Below are 20,472 nucleotides of genomic sequence, written 5' to 3' on the forward strand. Positions count from 1 at the left end.
CCTCCTATGCACAGCTTAAAGCACCCCCACCCCAAACCTTCTCACTTTCCTGCAAGGGTCTGAACTCCAGGCCACCCTCCTCAGTGGAAAGCTACGGCCATCGTACTGGGCTCAGTGCAAGAGGGACATGAGGAGGTCACATCCCTTCTTCCCCACAACACCATTTTCATAAGACCATGTGCATATAACAGACGATGGCAGATGACTGAGGGCTAACTGACAGGATTTATAAAATGAGAGAAAACATTTTACATTGTATTCTCACAATCCAAAGGAAAACAATGACACAACTGAAAAATGAAACATTCTCAAGGAGAAATGCCAGTTTCTAGAGTTGGCTCTGCCTCAGGTCTGCCTTTCCTGGAGAGGCTGCCACTTCAAGCCATTGCCAGGTCCCGCTCTGGTTTGCAAAGTCCTCTAGGACCCATCCCCACTGGTGCAGCACACAGACCCAAGCCCCCAGTACCACATTCCCCAGAGCCTGAGTTACTCAGGATAGGATGCCAAGGCTGTGTGTGGAGGGGTATGGTGGGTGTTGGAGGGAAGGGAGGCTGTGGGGGAAGAGTGGAAGGGAGGCTCAGAGCCTCCCAGGACCAGCTCTCCTCAGAATCTCTCCATCTGTGAGAGAACAACTGCTTCTCTTTCCTTCTAGTTATCCAGTGGGCAGCTCTTAGAATCCCACACGTGTCTGTGTGTGTGCACAGACTCATACACACAGAGAATCCCACGCATATGTTCTCTTCCACACACAGCCCTCCTATGAACAAACAACATATCTCAATGCACACCTCAGTTCTCAAAGTCCATCAACCTCAATTTAACCCTGCCTTCAATGTCAAGCAGAGTACAGTAGTGCCCCATGCTCATCCTTCTCTTCCAAATCTGTGTCTACACATCCACCCTTTTAAAAGAGAGAATTGCTAGTAATGCTCCTTTTTACTGCAACAGAGCTCACTGATCCCTGTAGTCACATTTGACTATATGAAGACCTTACCAAACCATTGCAAGTACTGACTGCTTTTCTATATATGCAGGTAAGAGCCCTTCTGAAGTAGGGTCTTTGCCATCCTGAACACTGCAAGGAGACAGAAGGCCCTTGTCACTAGACATAGCAAATAGATACGGCTCCTGCCCTCGTGAAGCTTACAATCTACTGAGAAAGACACAAAACAAAAGAACAAAAAATATGCATATTTACAACTGCAATTAGCACTATGAAGAGAATAAAATGGTGGAATGACAGACAACAAGGTGAAGTCACTTAAAATATGGTGGTCAGGGAGAGCCTTTTTGATGAGATCATATGTAAGTACTGAAGTGTGTTGGGAAGAATATTCTCTCAAAAAGAGTAGCATGGGGGTGCCTGGGTGGCTCAGTCGTTTGAGCGTCTGACTTCGGCTCAGGCCATGATCTCACCGTCCGTGGGTTCAAGCCCCACATTGGGCTCTGTGCTGACAGCTCAGAGCCTGGAGCCTGCTTCAGATTCTGTGTCTTCCTCTCTCTCTGCCCCTCCCCTGCTCATGCTCTGTCTCTCTCTGTCTCAAAAATAAATAAAAACATTAAAAAAAATAATTAAAAAAAACAGGAGTAGCATGTACAAAGGCCCTGTGGCAGGAAAGTTCTCCGCTTATTGGCGTAGAGAAGTCAGAGTGTTGTGGTTCAGAGCAGTGAACTGAAGGTGGGTAAGGGCAGATTATGTAGGGCCTGGTAGGTTATAGTAAGAGTTTAGGTTTTATTCTGAGTGCAGTGGGAATCCACAGAAGGATTTTAAGCAGAGCTGTTAAATAACTAACTTTACATTTAAGAAATATTACACTAGCTGTTTTGTGGAAAATAGACTAGAGATGGACAAAAAGCCTTATTCAGATCCAACCTGGGTGGGGTATACGAGTGGGTGGAGAGTTGTTCTCCCAGCTACAAATATCATATCTGTTCATCTTCTAGCCATGGAAACGGTCTTAGCTTAGAATTAGTGTCAGCACACAACTCCCTTCCCCTCCTCCTCCACCACATACTCATCTCCCTCACTCCTCCCATCTCTCTGTCTCTTTTACACTCACACGCATACGCACTCCTACCGTTTCCCTCCTCTCCTCACTTGTCCGCATTTGGCCCTCGCTGACGTTCTTTCGATCATTTTCAGTCCATGGTATCTCTTATTCCAGTATCTTCAACATGATGTGTGACTAATGTTCCAATAAAACAATTAATATTCTAATACTGGAGTAAAGTTGAAGCATTAAAGCATTTAAAGTTTTGCTCCTTTCAAAATTCCATTCCCGAAAAAGCTGTCATTCTTTATGCACTCTATGGCTTAACCCTTATGATTCTAGCCTCTCATGAATAGTTGGCATTTTTGAAAAGTTTCTCCTCAGTTATCTGCCTGCCCTGTTTAACTAAGTCTACGTGCCATAGAACTCAGGGTGTGTATTCAGAGTTTTGTTCAAATCCCCAAGTCCTAAAGACTACCTCCATGACCACAGGCAATCTTCCTGAGTCTCCAAACCTTGGTAACCTAAAGAGAAGAGTCATTTCCTTATGGGTTGTGAGGATAAGGAGAAACTGTATGTAAACTGTCTAACGCTACATTGCTTTCTACGTGGTAATATTATAGATGCAAATACCAAGCAAACATCACTTGGAACTTTTGGTCCCTGAAGGTTCAACTTTTCCCATTTTTTTCTGCTTATCATCTACTCTCCTTGCCTTCATGAATTCAATCCCTCTTCCAGTCTTATCTTTAAGCAGTGTTTAAGACTTTAAGCAGTCCACTGTACTGCTTTCACCTACCCCCTATCTAAATCTCCCTGTGACCTCAGTGAAGATCCATGAACGGAAGAAGTTGCACAGCAGTTTCTCTCAACGATGTACTTACTTATTCAGCCTTTCCCCTTCCCAAGGACTGTGCATGTTAGGGACAGAGTAGTGTGTCATAATGTAAGCAGTAATGGTGGAGAGACATATCAAGAACCAAGACTGCTGCTAAGCACCATCTGATTTATGAAGCATAGTAAATATGCTGGAGGGATTTGGGGTTGCAATCAGATGGATGATTTAGGAAAATCAGATTCGGAAGAGTCAAGCAACACTAAGGCCTCTGCACATTTGCCCAAATCATCCAGTGTTGGCCCAGTGAAGCAGCACCTCTGGACTCCCGGTGTGAGCTGCTCAGCCGCACAGCATATTGTTGGTTCCCAAACTGTCTTTGTTTCCTTACTGTTAGGGTAGTCTTTGTGCCACTTATCCCTTGCATTCAAGAATGTAAACTTACTGAAGAATTTTTGCACGTTGCTACTTCTGGATTACTACATTTCATAAAAGCAGTTTCTAGTTTCTTTTTATAATACAATCCACTTCAGGGGTGCTTGGGTAGCTCAGTCGGTTGGCCATCTGACTTCACCTTAGGTCATGATCTCAAGGTTAATGAGTTCAAGCCCCGCGTTGGGCTCTGTGCTGACAGCTCAGAGCCTGGAGCCTGCTTTGGGTTCTGTGTCTCCCTTTCCCTCTGTCCCTCCCCTGCTCACGCTCTGTCTCTCTCTCTCTCTCAAAAATAAAACAAACATTAAAATCCACTTGACCCCAGAGCTGTAGTTACCCTGAGAATTCAGAAGATAAGTCAAGATTTCCCAGTGACCCAGACATATCATTATAAACATCATTCTTATACCCAGTCCAGAGGGAACTCTGGTTAATAAAATGCCAGATTCATTTACTATAATATCAGTTGTAACAAAATTAAAAGTATCTAGACATGCCTAACACTAGTAATAAAAGTAAACTTAGCTCAAGACCATTATTCAAGCAGGAATACTACTGATAATAATATTAATTGCCAACATTTATTAGTCATTGTAAGACAATCTTTTAAGTGCTTTATGTGTTCACTCTCAACACTCCATAATATAGGTACACTTACCATTCCCATTTTACAGATGTGGAAACTGAGGAAGGTCACAAAGCTAGTGAGTGGCAGAATCAGGGCTTCCACTAAAAGGAAATCAGGCTTTAAGTTCTACAATTTCACCGTTATGCTTTACTCCTCTCTTCCTTTCATTCAGAAATAGTCATTTTTAATAGAAATATTTGCGAAACTGTTTACTCACAAAGGCAGGTTGAGGAGGAATAAATAAATAAATAAATAAATAACCAAATGTTAAACATTATAAAATGTCCCAGACCAGTATAAACATGTACTTGCTAAAAATGGAGAAAAGATCATAGGCTATTGCTCTCTTACCTAACTATGGCACCAGGTCCCACACAGTCCCTTTTGTCATTGACATGCCTGAGGCTGACCCTGTAGATACGGAGCAAGGGTCCTGCTTCTGGAGTCTGGACAGAAAGACATCTCAATTCCATGGGCAGCATGGCAGCATGGGAACATACATGCAAGATGCACAGGGAAACCCTCCTTGCAGTAGATTCATTTCAGATGAAAGGAAGAGGTGTTAATTCATTTAGCAAATATTTATTGATCATCTATTATATATGCCAGGCATTGTTTTTTGGTCTTGGGATTCAAGAGCAAACAAAACAGACAAAAACCCTTCAAGAAGTTGACATTCTAGTGGAGGACAGACAGTAACAAAATAAATAAGTCAAATACATAACAGGTTTGATAATTTAAGTGAACAGGAGAAAAAACAAAGTGGGAAAATGGGATAGAAAGAATTAAATGTGACTGAAAGTTTAGAGAGGGGTAGAAAAGGTGATTTTTCTGAGAAGATGCTATTTGAGTTGCAAAGAGGAACTTTTTGTGCCCTTCCCCCCCCAAATTAAATTATAACACAAAAGACAATCATCTGAAGATTACAGAGTAAAAATGTTGAACCCCATGATTTCAATCACTCAGAGTCAGCCAACATAAAACCATAAACCAAACAAAGCTTTCACAGATTTATGCGGGGGGAAAAAAAGGAACAGAAAAAAAATAGATTTCCTCACACATTGAATTGACTTCTTGCTCTGTCTTCCATCTGCTGATATGGTCTAACATGCTCTCCTTACTTGCACAGAGGATATATGCATGAAAACAACTGGTTGGAGAGTTGAAAATGATATTAACCACTTGCTTTCGCTATCCAATTCCAAATATTGCGGTGATTATTTTCACTTAATAGAAATGAATGCACACGGGTGTCATGCCAACCCAGCCTCAGCTACTTGGCTAGAAGTGGGAACAGACTGCTATTAGAACTTACTAACTATAAAATTAGCTCTAATGGAAGTAAATATAAGGTACAGCAGACACACGAAGAAGGAAGTCTGTTCCCAAGTGGAGGATGCTTGAGCCAGCTGTTTGCTATATGGAATGCTGAAGGAAGCATTCTAGCAGCAACACCAAGTCCAAAGGCATGGAGGTCTGACAGGGCTTAGCATGTCTGAGGAACCACATGGTAGCCCATGTTGTTAGCACATAACACACAGGAAGGAAGGCACACCACCACAGGACCACCTTTCAAAATGTCTCCGCCCTCCACTCCCGGCACAACATCTTAATTCTTGGTGTCCTGGTGTCTGAATAGCACTTCACAGCCTGTAGCTAGATACCCACTGGGGCACTTTTGCAGGGCTGAGAGAGAGAACCTGAAATCCAAGATCAAGGACAAAGGGCTTGCATGAGAAGGTCACTCGTCCTTTCCATCTTACCCCATACACCTCTATCTCTGAGGGTCTGAGGGTGAGCCTCACTGATGACCCTGGGATGACAAAATTGCTAGTTATGGCTCTTCCAGAGACTGGCGGAAGACAGCGCTGGACAGCCAGGGCTTAAACCTAATGCCACATTAGGTTCAGGCATTATTCTACAGCAGGGGATTGCTGCTGGGCGCTCCTAACCAGGGGAAAGACATGATCATATGCTTCACACGTTTATTTTAAAGTTGGAATAATAATACATTTGAAAGTGCTTTGCAAACCTTAAAGTCTTATTTTCCCCCCAGTTCTTGGCACATAGGATGACTTAGTAACATTTGTAGAATGAATGAGGGAGTGAAAGACAGACCAACCGCGCAGAAACAAATTCCCTCTGCTCCCAGAAGGACACCTTTAGAGCCCTTAAGCCTGTGAGGAGAACTGATCCCCAGTGATTTCACAGGCACCATCTAAAAACTCGATGGAAACTACTTGAATTGGAAGGCTTTCCAATGTTCTATTTCATCATAGAAGCTATAACAAATATTCACTTGCTTAGAAAAGTGAGCGGAAAGAAGTCAGACTGGAAGATATGTAACCACAGCTTGGATCACTGAGTTTTTGAATTGAGAACTTTTGATAAAGCAGGGCATACCATATGCCATGAACATGTTCATGAGGACACGAGGAAAGTAGGATTAAGCCAAAGAATCGAATAAATGGCTGAACAGGAAAAAGGATCCTATTCGGTTCAGTAAACCCAACATTTATGAGACTTTAAACTTTTCTGTCTGTCCTACTGCAGCTCTCAATCAGCCGTTCCATATAAATAGCAAAATATTTCTAGCTTATTTGTACTCTTTGCTTCAGTGACCATACAGGCAATTTATCTTACACTGTTTCCAAGGCTGAATGAAATCCACAGTTCTGCCTGAATTCCTTTCTCCCTTTAGAGATTTTGCTGCCTCCTAGTTTGGGTCCTCTCCAACTTGCGAGAATAATGTGTTTTCTCCCCCTTCCTCTCTCCCCCTTCCTTCTGATGCTATCCTTCATTAACTCCAAAGTTTCCTCTTCTCCAGAGATTCCACTGGCTTCTTCACCTTTCCCCAGGAACGAGCAGCTCTCTCATTTAGGGACTTGTCTACCTTGTGCTCAGAATTAGCAACATCTGCTAGTTTGTTTTTCTGCACCTGGGCTGCTTAAAACTGTCCTGACTTGTAATCCCAGCAAAACTAAGTAGTCCCGGGCACATTTATGCTCCAATCTACAAAAAGCTTCTCCATAAGATCTGATTTACAATTACACTGCCATGATGAGAAAGCACTGAAGGAAACTGATTTATGAAATCAGTACTCATGTTCCAATCATTTGTGACACAGCTCACCGTCTCATCATAAAATAATAATAATAATGATAATAATAATAATAATAATATATAGAATGATCATATTTGCTTTGGTGACAAAATGGCTTTTTCTTACTTTTAGTACTACTTCTGTTCTAAAGTATAACTAAAATATGTAAGAATATTTCACTCTAATTTTAATAGCACTCTTTTCTTCCTACATTAATGCCACATTCAGTATCTCAAATTCAACACAGTAATTTAGTCAAAGAATGTCATCATATATGAAGAGTAGCGTTTTTAAAAAATTTTTTTTTCAACGTTTATTTATTTTGGGGACATAAGAGACAGAGCATGAATGCGGGAGGGGCAGAGAGAGAGGGAGACACAGCATCGGAAACAGGCTCCAGGCTCTGAGCCATCAGCCCAGAGCCCGACGCGGGGCTCGAACTCACGGACCGCGAGATCTTGACCTGGCTGAAGTCGGACGCTTAACCGACTGCGCCACCCAGGCGCCCCAAGAGTAGCGTTTTTAAAAGTCCTCATTTCCTTATAATACACCCCGTTGTTCTCTGGATGGGCCTCCCTTGTCCTAACTTGACTTGGGAGGGAGAGGGCAAGTAAGAAAAATGACAAGACCTTAGGAGAATAGCTCAGGAAGTCAGGGGAGGCGAAGGCTGCCAGGAACAGGCAAAGCAATTGTGGAGAGAAAGTATCCGGTCGATAAAGGCTGGTCCTTAGGAGGGCACTTGAGTGAGTGAATGCAAATTGTGCAAGGCAGCAATGGGATCTTGGCTCTTACTCTCTTCCTCTTGTGATCTAGACTTTATTGAAAGGGTTTCCTGCACTTACTTCCTCAGCTTCATTCACTTCTCTACCTACTGCAGCCTGCTTTCTGCACACACACACACACACACACACACACACACACACACACAACCTTTGACTGAAATCATTGTGCTCTTTGACAGTCACCAGCTGTTTTTGTCATTAAATCCAGTGGACACATCTCAGTTGCTCCCTTGTCTGAATTGCCTGCAACACTGACACACTGTGGAGCGTCCCTACCTCAAAACTCTCTCTTCCCCATGCTTTATTACCCCATGTTCCCCAGGCATTCCTCTGGCCACTGCTTTCCAATACCTTTCTCTGCATCTGTTGTCTTGACTCGTCTTTTAAATGTTAGTGTCCACCAGATATTTGCCATTGGTATTTTCTTCTTTTCATTCTACACAATCACATCCATTCTCATGGAATTCATTTCCGTTTTCCTCCTGACAACTCTCAGCCAACCCATAATCCAACTGCCTCCTGACCCAAACTCAGCATATCTAAAACGAAATTTCTCATTTTCTTGCCAATGCCCCCCCCCCCGACCTGCCCTCTCTCTTGTATCTGCCGTGCTGACTCCTCCTAAGGCCTCACTGGTACTCTAACACTCACAGAATCCTGACCATCAGACCTACTAAGATCTTGAATTCAGCCACATCTCCCTTTATCCACTGTTGTCTTTCAGGCCACTTTTCTCCAATCCTTCACTGGTCTTCCAGCTTTCTCTCTCACTCTCCTCCAATCTATCCTACAATCTGCAGCCAAAGTCATCCTAAGAAAATGAGAATCTGATCCATCATTTACCATCCTTCAGTGACTCTCCACTAAATGCAGAATAAAGATAAATTTTCTCTATTGGTTATAAGGCCTTCAGGCATGGCCCTTCAGTTCCTTATTTCTTACTATCCCAGCCTTCTCTCTGAGTCCTCCCACTCAGTCCTGCCCACATGCTCCACCCACATCAATATGGAAAGAAAGACTTATAGTCTCAATCAATCTCTGTCTCTCTCTTTCTCTCTGTCTCTTCCCCAGATCTTTGCACAGATGTCTGGCCAAAATATATACATAAATATATACTTATACATATGTACCTTTTCACTTAGATGTCAGGTGCTCCAGGGGACTTCTGTGACCCTCCCAGGAGGGGTCAGTCATTCCCTATGGGTTTCATACTGCCCCTGTTCCCGTGTTGGTGGAATACACAGCACCCATCACTGTGCTGTTTCATGTGTCTCCCCTCACACATGATACACAGAGCTCCTTGCAGGCAAAGCTGCAAGTTATCCTCACAGCCCTGGGCCTGGCACATAAGATACCTTCAATAAAGGGTCCACAAATAAATGAGTGATAATCTAAGAAAATAGAACTACATTTTCCTCACACACATTAATATTTCCATACAGAATTCACTGAGAGTAACAAACCAAATAAAATTCCCTTTTAAATGTTTTTTAGGGGTGCCTGGGTGGCTCATCCAGTGAAGTGTCAAGACTCCTGATTTCAGCTCAGGTCATGATCTCATGGTTGTGAGATTGAGCCCCATATCAGGCTCTGAACTAAACATGGAGCCTGCTTAAGATTCTCTTACGCTCTCTCTACTTCTGCCCCTCTTCCATGCTCACACACTCTCTCTCTCAAAAAAAAAAAAATATATATATATATATAAGCTATATAATACCTCATAAAACCAGTGAAAACAAGAGAAAAAAAATTTAAGTTTAAATGGATTTTCCAAGTCATTTAACTGCATAAAGGTCAGGGCTTTTCAGTGTTTGCACTTTCCTGACCTGTGAGCTGCCCAAGGCAGGACCTATTCCTTTTAGCTTCTTTTGAGACTAGAGAACTATTATACACTCCTCTCCATGCCCTTGCTGTAGACTGTGTGTGCCCCCAACTGTCACTAATTCTCTTGGACCTACTTGCTCTTTATCAAAGGAATCTCTATGACTCACCAGCTTTCAACCTGACTTCTTAAACAAGTGGACCTTTTTGCTCAAAGCAATTGAACACAATGAGGCACTACATACCACACAACAATTGAGTTAGGAGAACACTGAATAGACAGATCTCTACATAATCAGAAAATATCTGCTTATAAGCTGCAGGTATCTAGAATCTTTTTTTTTTCAGCACAAAGTCACAATTCAGCCACACTTTTCCACATTGTCATACTGAATGCTAAAATACAATAAATAATTCCTTGTGAGGGAAATATGTTCTTAGTGCTCAGTGCTATGATTTTTCCCCACAGGAAAATGATATTTTACCAAAAATAATTTATACCTTGGCATCCGAAGTAATGCAAATTGATGAAAATATGAGACTGTTAAAATTAAGGATATGAAATCCCTTGGCTCACACAATATGTAGATTTGAGAACTTTGGTGAATGTTAGAAATGTGGGCTGCACATTGTGTTCTGGGTGCATTTATATAGGTTGTACAGGTCTGTTCCCAATCCATGTGAAAACATACCCTAAGTAAAACCATTAAGGAATGTTTACTGCAATGACCATACAGAGTTTATTCTAAATTTGAACTTCTTTGTACTTCCAACAGCAGGAATACAGAAGGTTGAAAGGCTGGCAGCCTCAAAGATTTTTAAACACAGAATTAGAGGGTCCATTTTTTTAGGTCCTTGTTATATAGGTTCTGTGATTCACTAATCAATTACTCCTCATCAGAAATAAGGAAGGTACAGACCCTGTCCTCAGGTTGCTCGTGGTCTGATGAGGAGAAGAGAAGGAGAGGAAAAAAGAAAAAGAAAGAACAAATATATGTTGAGTGTCTGCTATAGGTCAGGTAGTATATAAAATGTTATGTACCATTTCATTTAATCTTCATGATAACTCCATGCGGTTGGGATTATTAGCTCTGTCTGTCACAGAAAGAGATGTTCAGAGAGATCTTCTTTCCAAGATTATCCTGCTGGGAACTTGCTGCAAAGCAATGTGGTAAGAGCAAGAGAAGCCAGAGAAGGAGGCAGGCCCATGTAACTGAGTGGATAATATTATTAACTGACATAAGAAATAAGAGTATGGGAAGAAGATTTGCATGGTTAGACATAAGGAATTTGGAGATCCCCATTTTGATGTCTCTGCTCCTGAGATGACAGCTAGAAATATGGGTCTGGAGTTCAGGGGAATTCAGGGCTAAAGCCATGAATGAGATCCTTAGGGATTAGATACAAATCCAGTAGAGAAAAGGCTGGGGGCTGAAATTTGGGCTTAAAAACAAAACAAAACAAAACAAAACAAAACAAAACAACAACAAAAACACTGCCTAAGAAGAAGAATTCACCAAAAAGGCTATGATGGAATTGTATGAAGTGCAAAAACAGGAACAGGAGAACACTGTGTTATGAAATAAGGACTACAAAGTAGAAGCAGATGTTAAAAGAGGGCTACATAGATATTTACGTCTCATATGGGGGGGAAGGGGGACTGGTTGAGTTATGGGCTGAGGAGGAGCCTGCTGAGGTGGAGACAGGGAAGATGGACCAGAAAGGAGGTAATCTTGTTGATTTGCAAACCGGCCCCCATACAGGAAGGACAAGAAAAGACCAAAGAAAGAGGCAGACCATTCCAGATTGGTAGGTAGCTGTTTTCATAAGCAATAAGAAGCAAGTAAGGGAACTTATGAAGCTTGTTGTAGAGGCTACAGATGAGTAGATCTCCACACCTGCCTGCCAGAATCTTGAAAGTTTATACAGAAGCCTTAGCTGGGTTCAGTCACATATACCATCCAGATGGTCTCAACACCTTATTATCTCAAGGCTGTGTCCTTTAGGCAGCTTCTAGTACAGGGAAGGCAAGTGGAATGCACACTCCATGGACAGACAAAGAAGTTAGGGTCCTCTGATTACGTGGGTCCAACTCTCAGGTCAACCAAAGGTCATACCCTCCTCATGATGACCTCCTCCAACACAGGTTTCTCCCACTGGGTGGCACACTCCAGACCTAGCAGAGGGCTGTGTACAAAGTCTCAGAAATGTTTTTTAATGACTGAAGTATTTAATTAATTAATACTTGAAGGACCCCAGAGAAGATGGGGCAAAATGAGATCCAGAGTGCAGATGATTGAGATCAGCCCTGGACATGAGAGACATCACATCTTCCTTTCAAACTGGCATCACCAATGATAAGCATGGTGCTTGAATAGAGGAGACACTCAAATGTTTGTGGGCAAAAGGAAGGAAGTTATATTAAGGGTGCTATCAAAATAGAGTTCATCAGTGTTCCTTAATTTCAGTTAGAAAATTCTATTTAAAAAAAGTCTATTGATCAAGTCGAATTTTGGTAATCTACAGCAATTTTGTAGTAGGCATGCTAAAATGGCCTTCTCTTGATTTTTCACCAAGAGTGACATAAGCCTTTCACTGTTGATAGTTTAATACTATGCTTGAAAAAAGGAAATAGGTTATTGAGCATTGTAGAAATTAAGTTATTTTTAAATATGAATATTCTCATGCTTCTATACTATAGGGTATGTTCATGGATAAAAAGAAAAAAAAAGTTGGGATGCATAAAAACAAGAATGAGGGGCGCCTGGGTGGCGCAGTCGGTTAAGAGTCCGACTTCAGCCAGGTCAAGATCTCGCGGTCCGCGAGTTCGAGCCCCGCGTCCGGCTCTGGGCTGATGGCTCAGAGCCTGGAGCCTGTTTCCGATTCTGTGTCTCCCTCTCTCTCTGCCCCTCTCCGTTCATGCTCTGTCTCTCTCTGTCCCAAAAATAAATAAACGTTGAAAAAAAAAATTTTTTTTTAAAAAATAAAAAAAAAATAAAAAAATAAAAATAAAAAAAAAAAACAAGAATGAAATGTGGACATCTGCTCTTCTAAGTTGGTGTTTATCCAGTGAGTAAGGACAGAGGCCATAGGAAGAAAAGGTGTTAAGAAACTCTAAAAAGTATAACCATACAGGCCTGCAATCCTATGGCTATGTCAGTAGCAATGTAAATGTATAGAGAATTTAGATACTGCTTAGCAGGGTTTATCATTTCTATTCATATCCTTCAAATACCATCTGAGACAGCACTCGGACCATGGCCCCCAGGTAAGAGCAGATTCTGTGACCCGTGGCTTTCTGTCACAAAAATGCCAGCCACCTCCTTTCCCTTTGGATTTGAATTTTGTTCTCTACCTTGGAAAGTCTGCATTTCCACTAATATTGACTTCTATGCTCCCTGCCTAGGTTTCCACTGACAGGAATGCAAGCCAACCATTTTCGAACGATGCAGGTTATAGAACACTGGAGAATCGTGTTATCGTCCCAAACTGTTCAGTGGATAAACTTGTTTAGTTATTCTCCAAGATTCCTAATGAGACACCAATTTTCTCCAATGCCCCCCAACCACTACTAATGTTTGCAAGAAGTAATATCTGGATAATGAAAGGTCGTAAACTAATCTCCTTTCCTCCCCATTCCCATTGTTACCATGTGGTCAACTGGAATTGAATAACTGCAATCACTTCAAAACCCAACTACAGTCTGCAGACTGCTTTCTCCCAGGTGTTTTTTATTCTCTACTACGCTGCCAGATCAATCTTCCAGACACAAGCATAATTTGCCATGTTGAGGCCCTGTTGAAGAACCTACAATGGCTCCTATTGTCTGCCACGTTAAGTCTTAATTCCTTTGTGCACTTTTTAAGATCTTCAGAATGTGGCTCCACTCCTACTTATACTACTTATACTCCTGCACTCCAAGGCACCCTCCTCTTGAACAGAACCATCTTCTTCCCGTTCAGCGCCATTCTCATCTCTGACCCATGCCTACCCTGTCCTGTCCCCATTTCCCTACCAGTTGGAATGCTTTCCTTCCCCCTCGATCCCCCTCCCAACTCCTTCTCCATCCCTCCAAGACCAGGGTAAGCTCTACACCTTCCAGAAAGTTCTCCAGCTCTTCCAGTTGGACACTCTTCCTGCCAGTGGCAGACAAAGTCAAAACTAGGTAATATTTGGAAAGGAGATGGCACACTTAACTGTTCTTTGCTGGGGCCTCTTTGGAAATATATCTTACACTTCCTTCTGTATTCCCTGCATAATCTAGGAAAGGGCAAAGCAAGTAGTAGACGTAAATACTTACTAGGCCTTGACTGTAGAGTGTGTACCTGTCCTTCAGCTCTGAGGCCACAACAGTTTACCTCTGGTTAAATGTCAGCAGCTGGAGGACTAGTTACTAACATTCTTACTACAAACCCAGTTCTCACATTACATCTTTAGTAAACGCAAGTCTATAGCTGGATGAGTCAGAGAGAAGCTTCTATAACTTCATTCAATGTTAACCAAAATGAAATGTTTGCCTCTGGCTGGCTTTTACCACTTTCTCAGAGAGATGCAGTTGGTTTGGAATCTGAGCTCTATGTTAAGTGCGATAAGAAGCTAAAGAAAAATAATGTGGGAGCTCATGGCTGTGGAACCACTGAGCTTTGGTCGTCCCTAACTCCTTTATGTCATCTGCTAGCCTGGGCTCAGTTCATGTGGCCATGTTGCCTACAAACCATTTCCATGACTTTGAATGGCACCATTTCAGGGCTACTGATGTTTAGTGCCTGTTTTAATACTTTTGACTCACTTAGGAAAGATACGGCTGATGTGGAATGAAATGAAACTTGGGATTCTTGGTTGAACTCTTAAAGTCCTGTTCATCAGATCCTTAAAGAAGCCAGAGGCCTTTCCTAGACTCTCCTCAATCTGTTTCCTCAATCATTTCAAATATTAGAATTAGTTTCCCCCTGGATTGTTATTTTAAATGTTAATTATATATTAACAGAAGAACCAGAATAAATAGCGTTTATATTTTTGGTTTTCTGTGATTATTTATGTCTCTGCCTTCAGAATGAAATCATTTCCTTCCTGACTAATCAGAAGGCTGAATTTAGGTAACAGAGTATAGCTGTGGACCTAAGCTAGATTTCTAAAAAGAAAAATAATTTCATAGCTGACTATGCATGTCTTAGTTGAATGCCATCCTACACTCACTGGCAACTACATATGCATTCTTCAGGACCCAGTTCAAAATGTCTTTCACTCTGTGAAGCCTTCTCTAGCTTCCCCAAGCAGAGTCTGGCATCTCTCCTTCATATTCCAACGGCACTTTTTTTTTTATTCCTTGAAGTCACAAATATTTACTGAGCACCTACTTTCTATTACTCAGTCTCTTATACCCTTGCCATGATGTACTTTATGGAGTTTATCAGTTCGCCCATCTGTCTCCCCCTCCCACTCAACTTCCAGAGGGTGAGTACTATGTTTTACTCATTTTCCTACCCTCTGCACAATGCTTGCACACAGTATATGCTCAATGGGGTGATTTACATCATAAACTACAGGAGGGAGTGGTTCCTGAGCAGCCCATGAGTAACATTAAAAACAGGCAGACCAAGTCATCAGATCTGAGGTTGTGAAGTAGAAGCCAGTGTCTGGGCTTCTAGCCTTAGGCACCAGCGGGAAAGGATGGGAAGATGGAATTTAGGCCTGAAAGTTTAACTGTCAACAGAAATCATCTAAATAGCTCCTGAATTTGCCTCCTACTACCTTTCTATTACCACAGGCTCTGACTTTTTCAGGCATTCCTAGCTTCCTGTCTGAATTTACTGATGACCTCTCAATCGGTCCCTCTAACTCCACAGTATTCTTTTCCCTCCTCATCTCTTCGAATCCAACTTTAACATAACCCTTAGCCTGATCTTTCAAAAAACAAGTACTTGTTTTTCATCACGGTTACTCCTCCACACCACACCCTTTTCTCCAATTACACTAAACTACTGGAAGCTCTCTGAAAGTTCTAAACCATCTTGCTTTTATGTCTTGGCATATGATGCTTCTTTTTCCTGGATTGAAATCTTTCATATCCTTTATCTTACTCAATTCACTCTTTCAGGTTATATCTAAGGTGGTACCTTACCTGAGATGCTTTCCTTAACCTTCCCCCCACATCCCAACTGGATTAGGTGCCCAATGCATGAACTCTCATACCACCTGCGCATTCCCCTAACACAGAATATCTCACAGTGCTACAACACTTGTCTGACTTGTCCAGGACACTGAGCTTCTTAAAGATTAGCACACTTTCTTATTTGCATCTGTCACTGTCTCAGTGGGTTCTTCCCTGATCAGCCCACTTAACGTAACACACACACACACACACACACACACACACACACACAGAGTTTCCTATTTGCATTCCCTGCTCTTCAACACTTCTAACAACTATACAGTGTACTAACTTATTTTGTTTATTATCTATTTATGCACTAGAGATTAATTGCATGAGAGCAAGAATTTGAAAATCTGTATTTTTCAAAACCATCTTGAATTTCCCTGGTCTCATGATGGTTTTTCCCTTCTACCTGGCTCTAAGTTATAGTTACATTACTAAGAAATAACCACTTGCACTTTTCTGAGGGAAACTGCTGGAGTCCTTTTCTTCTTGCACATGCCTACCTATATCACCAATATCTTATTTTGCTAACATGTGAATGCCAGGATGCTTGAAACTTTGCTCTGGTTTATTGTCAAAGTTTCAGTTACCTGTTCATAGACTGACACCTTCTTACAACACTATAAAATTTTGTCCCTACTTAATCACTTCAAAGCAGCTACTTTAGAAGGTGTCTCCTCTGCTGCCAGCCAAGTTCATAAAGAGAAACCTTTAACCTTTGATTCCTCCATTTTGCTCGTGTGTTTGTTTTTTGCTTGTCTCAAAAGATTTTGTCAGTTTCTTTCACTGCTAGATTCTGAGAGTCTAGAACAGTGCTTAACATAAGAGCAGGTGTCCATGAAATATTTGTTAAAGAAATGAATTTCTATCTAGTAAGACACCTGGACATAATAGACCCTTAATACATGTTAACTGAATAAACTAATGGCAGATTAGAAGAAACAGGGATGCAGAATCACATCAAAGACAGAGGATAAAAATGCCATGCTAAATTTCTCCTTCTTTCCCATGTTCTGTATCAAATCAATTGCCACACTGTGATTCACTTTTTTAAAAATTTTTTTTAACGTTTGTTTATTTTTGAGACAGGGAGAAACAGATCATGAATGGGGGAGGGTCAGAGAGAGGGAGACACAGAATCTGAAACAGGCTCCAGCACAGAGCTGTCAGCACAGAGCCCGATGCGGGGCTCGAACTCACGGACCATGAGATCATGACCTGAGCCGAAGTCGGCCGCTTAACCGACTGAGCCACCCAGGCGCCCCTGTGATTCACTTCTTAAAAGTCTTCCTAATACTTTCTGTCACCTTCATTACTTCGTTCATGTCCCTCCACCTCCATTTTGGACTATGAAAATATTCTGCTTGTTAGTTTCCATGTCTTCAGTCTTGTTCTCCTCTAGTCATTCCTATTCTAAGTGCCGTTTCTAAAATGTGTCCAGGAGCATCACTCCCCTGACTGATGAACTCCATTATCTGAGGGATCAAGTGTAGATTCTTTTGCAAGAATGAGGCCCTTCATGACTTGGCTCCTTCCCATCCTCACCTTCTACCCAGCTCTACCCTTCCCCACGTGTGCTCTGCACTCCTGCCTTTCCCAACTATTGCAATTCTTTACACATTTTTTTTCACGTTGCTGTGCGTCTGTTCTCTTTGCTTGGAGCAGCCCTCATCTATTTTGCACACCTGATGAACTTTATCTTCTAAAATTTAACTTAATGTGGCTTCCTCTTTGAAGTCCCCTTTAACCCCCAAAACTGTTGCTCCTTCCTATGCCTCCCAAAGCACCCATCACCCTGTAAACTGTCATCATTTTATCATGTGTCTGGCTTCCTCTCAGGATTATGTCTCATACACCTTCGTATACCCAGAGCTTCACTCCATGGATGGCATCCAGTAACTGGACTATATCTATATTTGTATATTTTTTTAAACTAGAAAGACTCACACACTAAGCTAAACATCAAAGTCCTTTGTACTTTGTGGAAATTAGTCAATTCTTGAGTCTTTATGAAACCTATCTGGAAACCCATGACATCAGTGCTCTGACAATTCTCCTGGGCTCACTGTTACACTGAAGGGCAGGGTGAGGATTTGAGCATGGGCGTTTTCTAAATTATAGGAAGGCAGGCTTAGCAATTTTTAAAAGCCTCTCAGCCTTTCCTCACAAACTAATCCATCCCAGTCTTAGTTTATGACTTAAGTTATACTTCTGGCAGTCTCTGAAATGGTTATTAACTCTTCTTCCTGCTTAAAAAACAAAATGAAAAATACAATTGGCATTTATGATAATTTACCAAAAGGGAATTGATAATATTAAGCAAACAAGGCAATGTTAGATTTGGTATTAATCTGTATTTATAGATTATAAATATAGAGTCAAGGAAAAAGACAAAATGATATTCAGGAGGGAAACAGAGATTGGAAGGCAGAAGACACAGCATGGAGCATTAGGGCAAAAAGGTAAGACAAGGGCACTGATGGGTAATGAGGATGGTGGCCTAGAGCACCAAGAAAACAAAGCACAGAGTAGAGTAGGAGAGACTTGGCTGTTCAGGAAATTCAGCCGTAAATGTTTCACGTTCCAGGTTCCTGTCTAAGTACATTCCTTCAAAGGCACCATACCAGATTTCTCACTCTCTGTGTACTCAGGGTAGCATGCTAGTCAGGGAAAGGCTAGGGTTTCCCTAGGTTTCCTTGGTAGAACTTTGCGGAAAGTTTGTGGGTGTGCTACAGGTGGGACACATGCTTGCACTTCAGGCCACAGCACAGGGGGGCAGACCCCTGTACGGCTGGGCTTCCAGGCCCCCAGGGAGCTCCACCTCCTTGACTACTGCTCAGGTCTAGAGAACCTATGGTCCAGGGAGGGTTTCAGGTGTTCCAGGCTTAGCAAGGAGAAACAAAATGCCACATAGATAGAGTTTTACAGATGAGGGAAACAGGAAACAGCAGCCCTGCGATGAGCCTGTGAATCCATCCTCCAGTTTTCAGCAGGCCCCACTGGTGTAAGTTGGAGAGTGGAAGACCTTAAGGCTCTGTACCAGTCCTTATGTGCCAGGAGTTACCTTGTATGTACCTGTCCTATGGGCATCATCTTGATGATAATAAGGGTGAGACTCCTTAAAGGCATTACACCAATCTAACACACAGAAGGGCGGATCTCAAATGACCCATGTACCTGAAATGTATTGTACCAATACAACAACAATTCCTCAAAGGCAGCTTCACTTGTAGGAGACCTCAAGGCTGAGATGTCTAGCAGAATGTCCCCATTAAAAGTGCCAAGTCTGAGGCCCTTGACTTCCAACTCTTCAGCCAAGCTCACCGTGGTCACCTGCAAAAATTTTACCTCTCAGGGAATATATTCTAATGAAGCTTTAAACCACTTAAGTTCCATATGTGCAAATTTCCCATGTCCAATCTTCATTAGAATTCTTCCTCCTTGAGTCCCTCTACTATAACCTTCTTCCCACTTCTAACTCCTTTAACTTGGTTCTTATGAGATTTTTTTCCTTTTTTAATTTTTCTTAAGTTTATTTACTTATTTTGAGAGAGAAGGAGAAAAAACAGGGGAGAGGCATGGAGAGAGGGAGAGAATTCCAAGCAGGCTCCCCACTGTCAGCATGGAGTCCGATGTGGGGATCAATCTCACAGAAGTATGAGATCATGACCTGAGCTGAAATCAAGAGTGGGATGCTTAACCAACTGAGCCACCCAGGTACCCCAAGATTATTTTTTTCTTATTATCCTGAGATGAAGGGCAGTAGAAGAAGGAAAGTGTGTATCTAAGTAGAAAAGTTTAGCACTAATAAAAATGTCTGAGGTCAATAAATACTTAAAAGCCAAAAAGTAATGAAGCAAGACTTTTGAAATCTCATTTCCAGTCCAAAGCAGGAGAATCATAATCCTAGGTTAAAATTCCCTTGTTTCATCTTTTTTGGTATGGCCAGTCATTGAGAGAGGATCCTGGAGGACAGCCAGTAAAGCTAAGCATGTATTGGTTCTTTGCCTCCCCAGGGGAAAGAACTGAAGGATTCCTTGGTCTTGGGATTCACTTCAGTAGAGGCAGATTAAAGCTGAAGTCATTTCTGAACTACCAAAGGGAGTTTCCTAGTCACACTCCAATCACAGATGGGTGGACTGGTGAATAGGACTGTCTCAGATCAAAATGTGAATCTGGAGAAGTTTATGATTCCTTTTGAGAATGTGAATCCTTACCAAACTTTCCCTGGGCAGGTTTCTCATGCCACCCAGGCCCAGTCCTTCTTCTACCCCCTCTCACAGATCTTATCTGCCCTGCAGGTACATACTTGTCCTGGACACGCTGGGCTTTCCAAGGAGAAGAGTTAGCTAACTCAGTAAATTAACTTGCCCTCTGCTAATAGACAAATGGAGGAAGCTAAAAGAACCCCTGAAAGACCAGGCCTCTCTGGAAATCATTTTGCTTTGTTAACAATGACCTCCTAGAGGCAATGACTTAGAAGAGAAGCAATTCTGATGGCAAAGTACTTCTAGTTGTGTAGAAAGGGACACCGGAGCCATAAAAGATAATGGGACTGGGGCGCCTGGGTGGCTCAGTCAGTTGGGTGTCCAACTTCAGCTCAGGTCATGATCTCACGACTGGTGAGTTCGAGCCCCACGTCGGGCTCTGTGCTGACAGCTTGGAGCCTGGAGCCTGCTTTGGATTTTGTGTCTCCCTCCCACTCTGACCCTCCCCTGCTTGT

Source organism: Prionailurus bengalensis, chromosome A1, assembly GCF_016509475.1.
Source record: "Prionailurus bengalensis isolate Pbe53 chromosome A1, Fcat_Pben_1.1_paternal_pri, whole genome shotgun sequence".
NCBI classification, from domain to species: domain Eukaryota; kingdom Metazoa; phylum Chordata; class Mammalia; order Carnivora; family Felidae; genus Prionailurus; species Prionailurus bengalensis.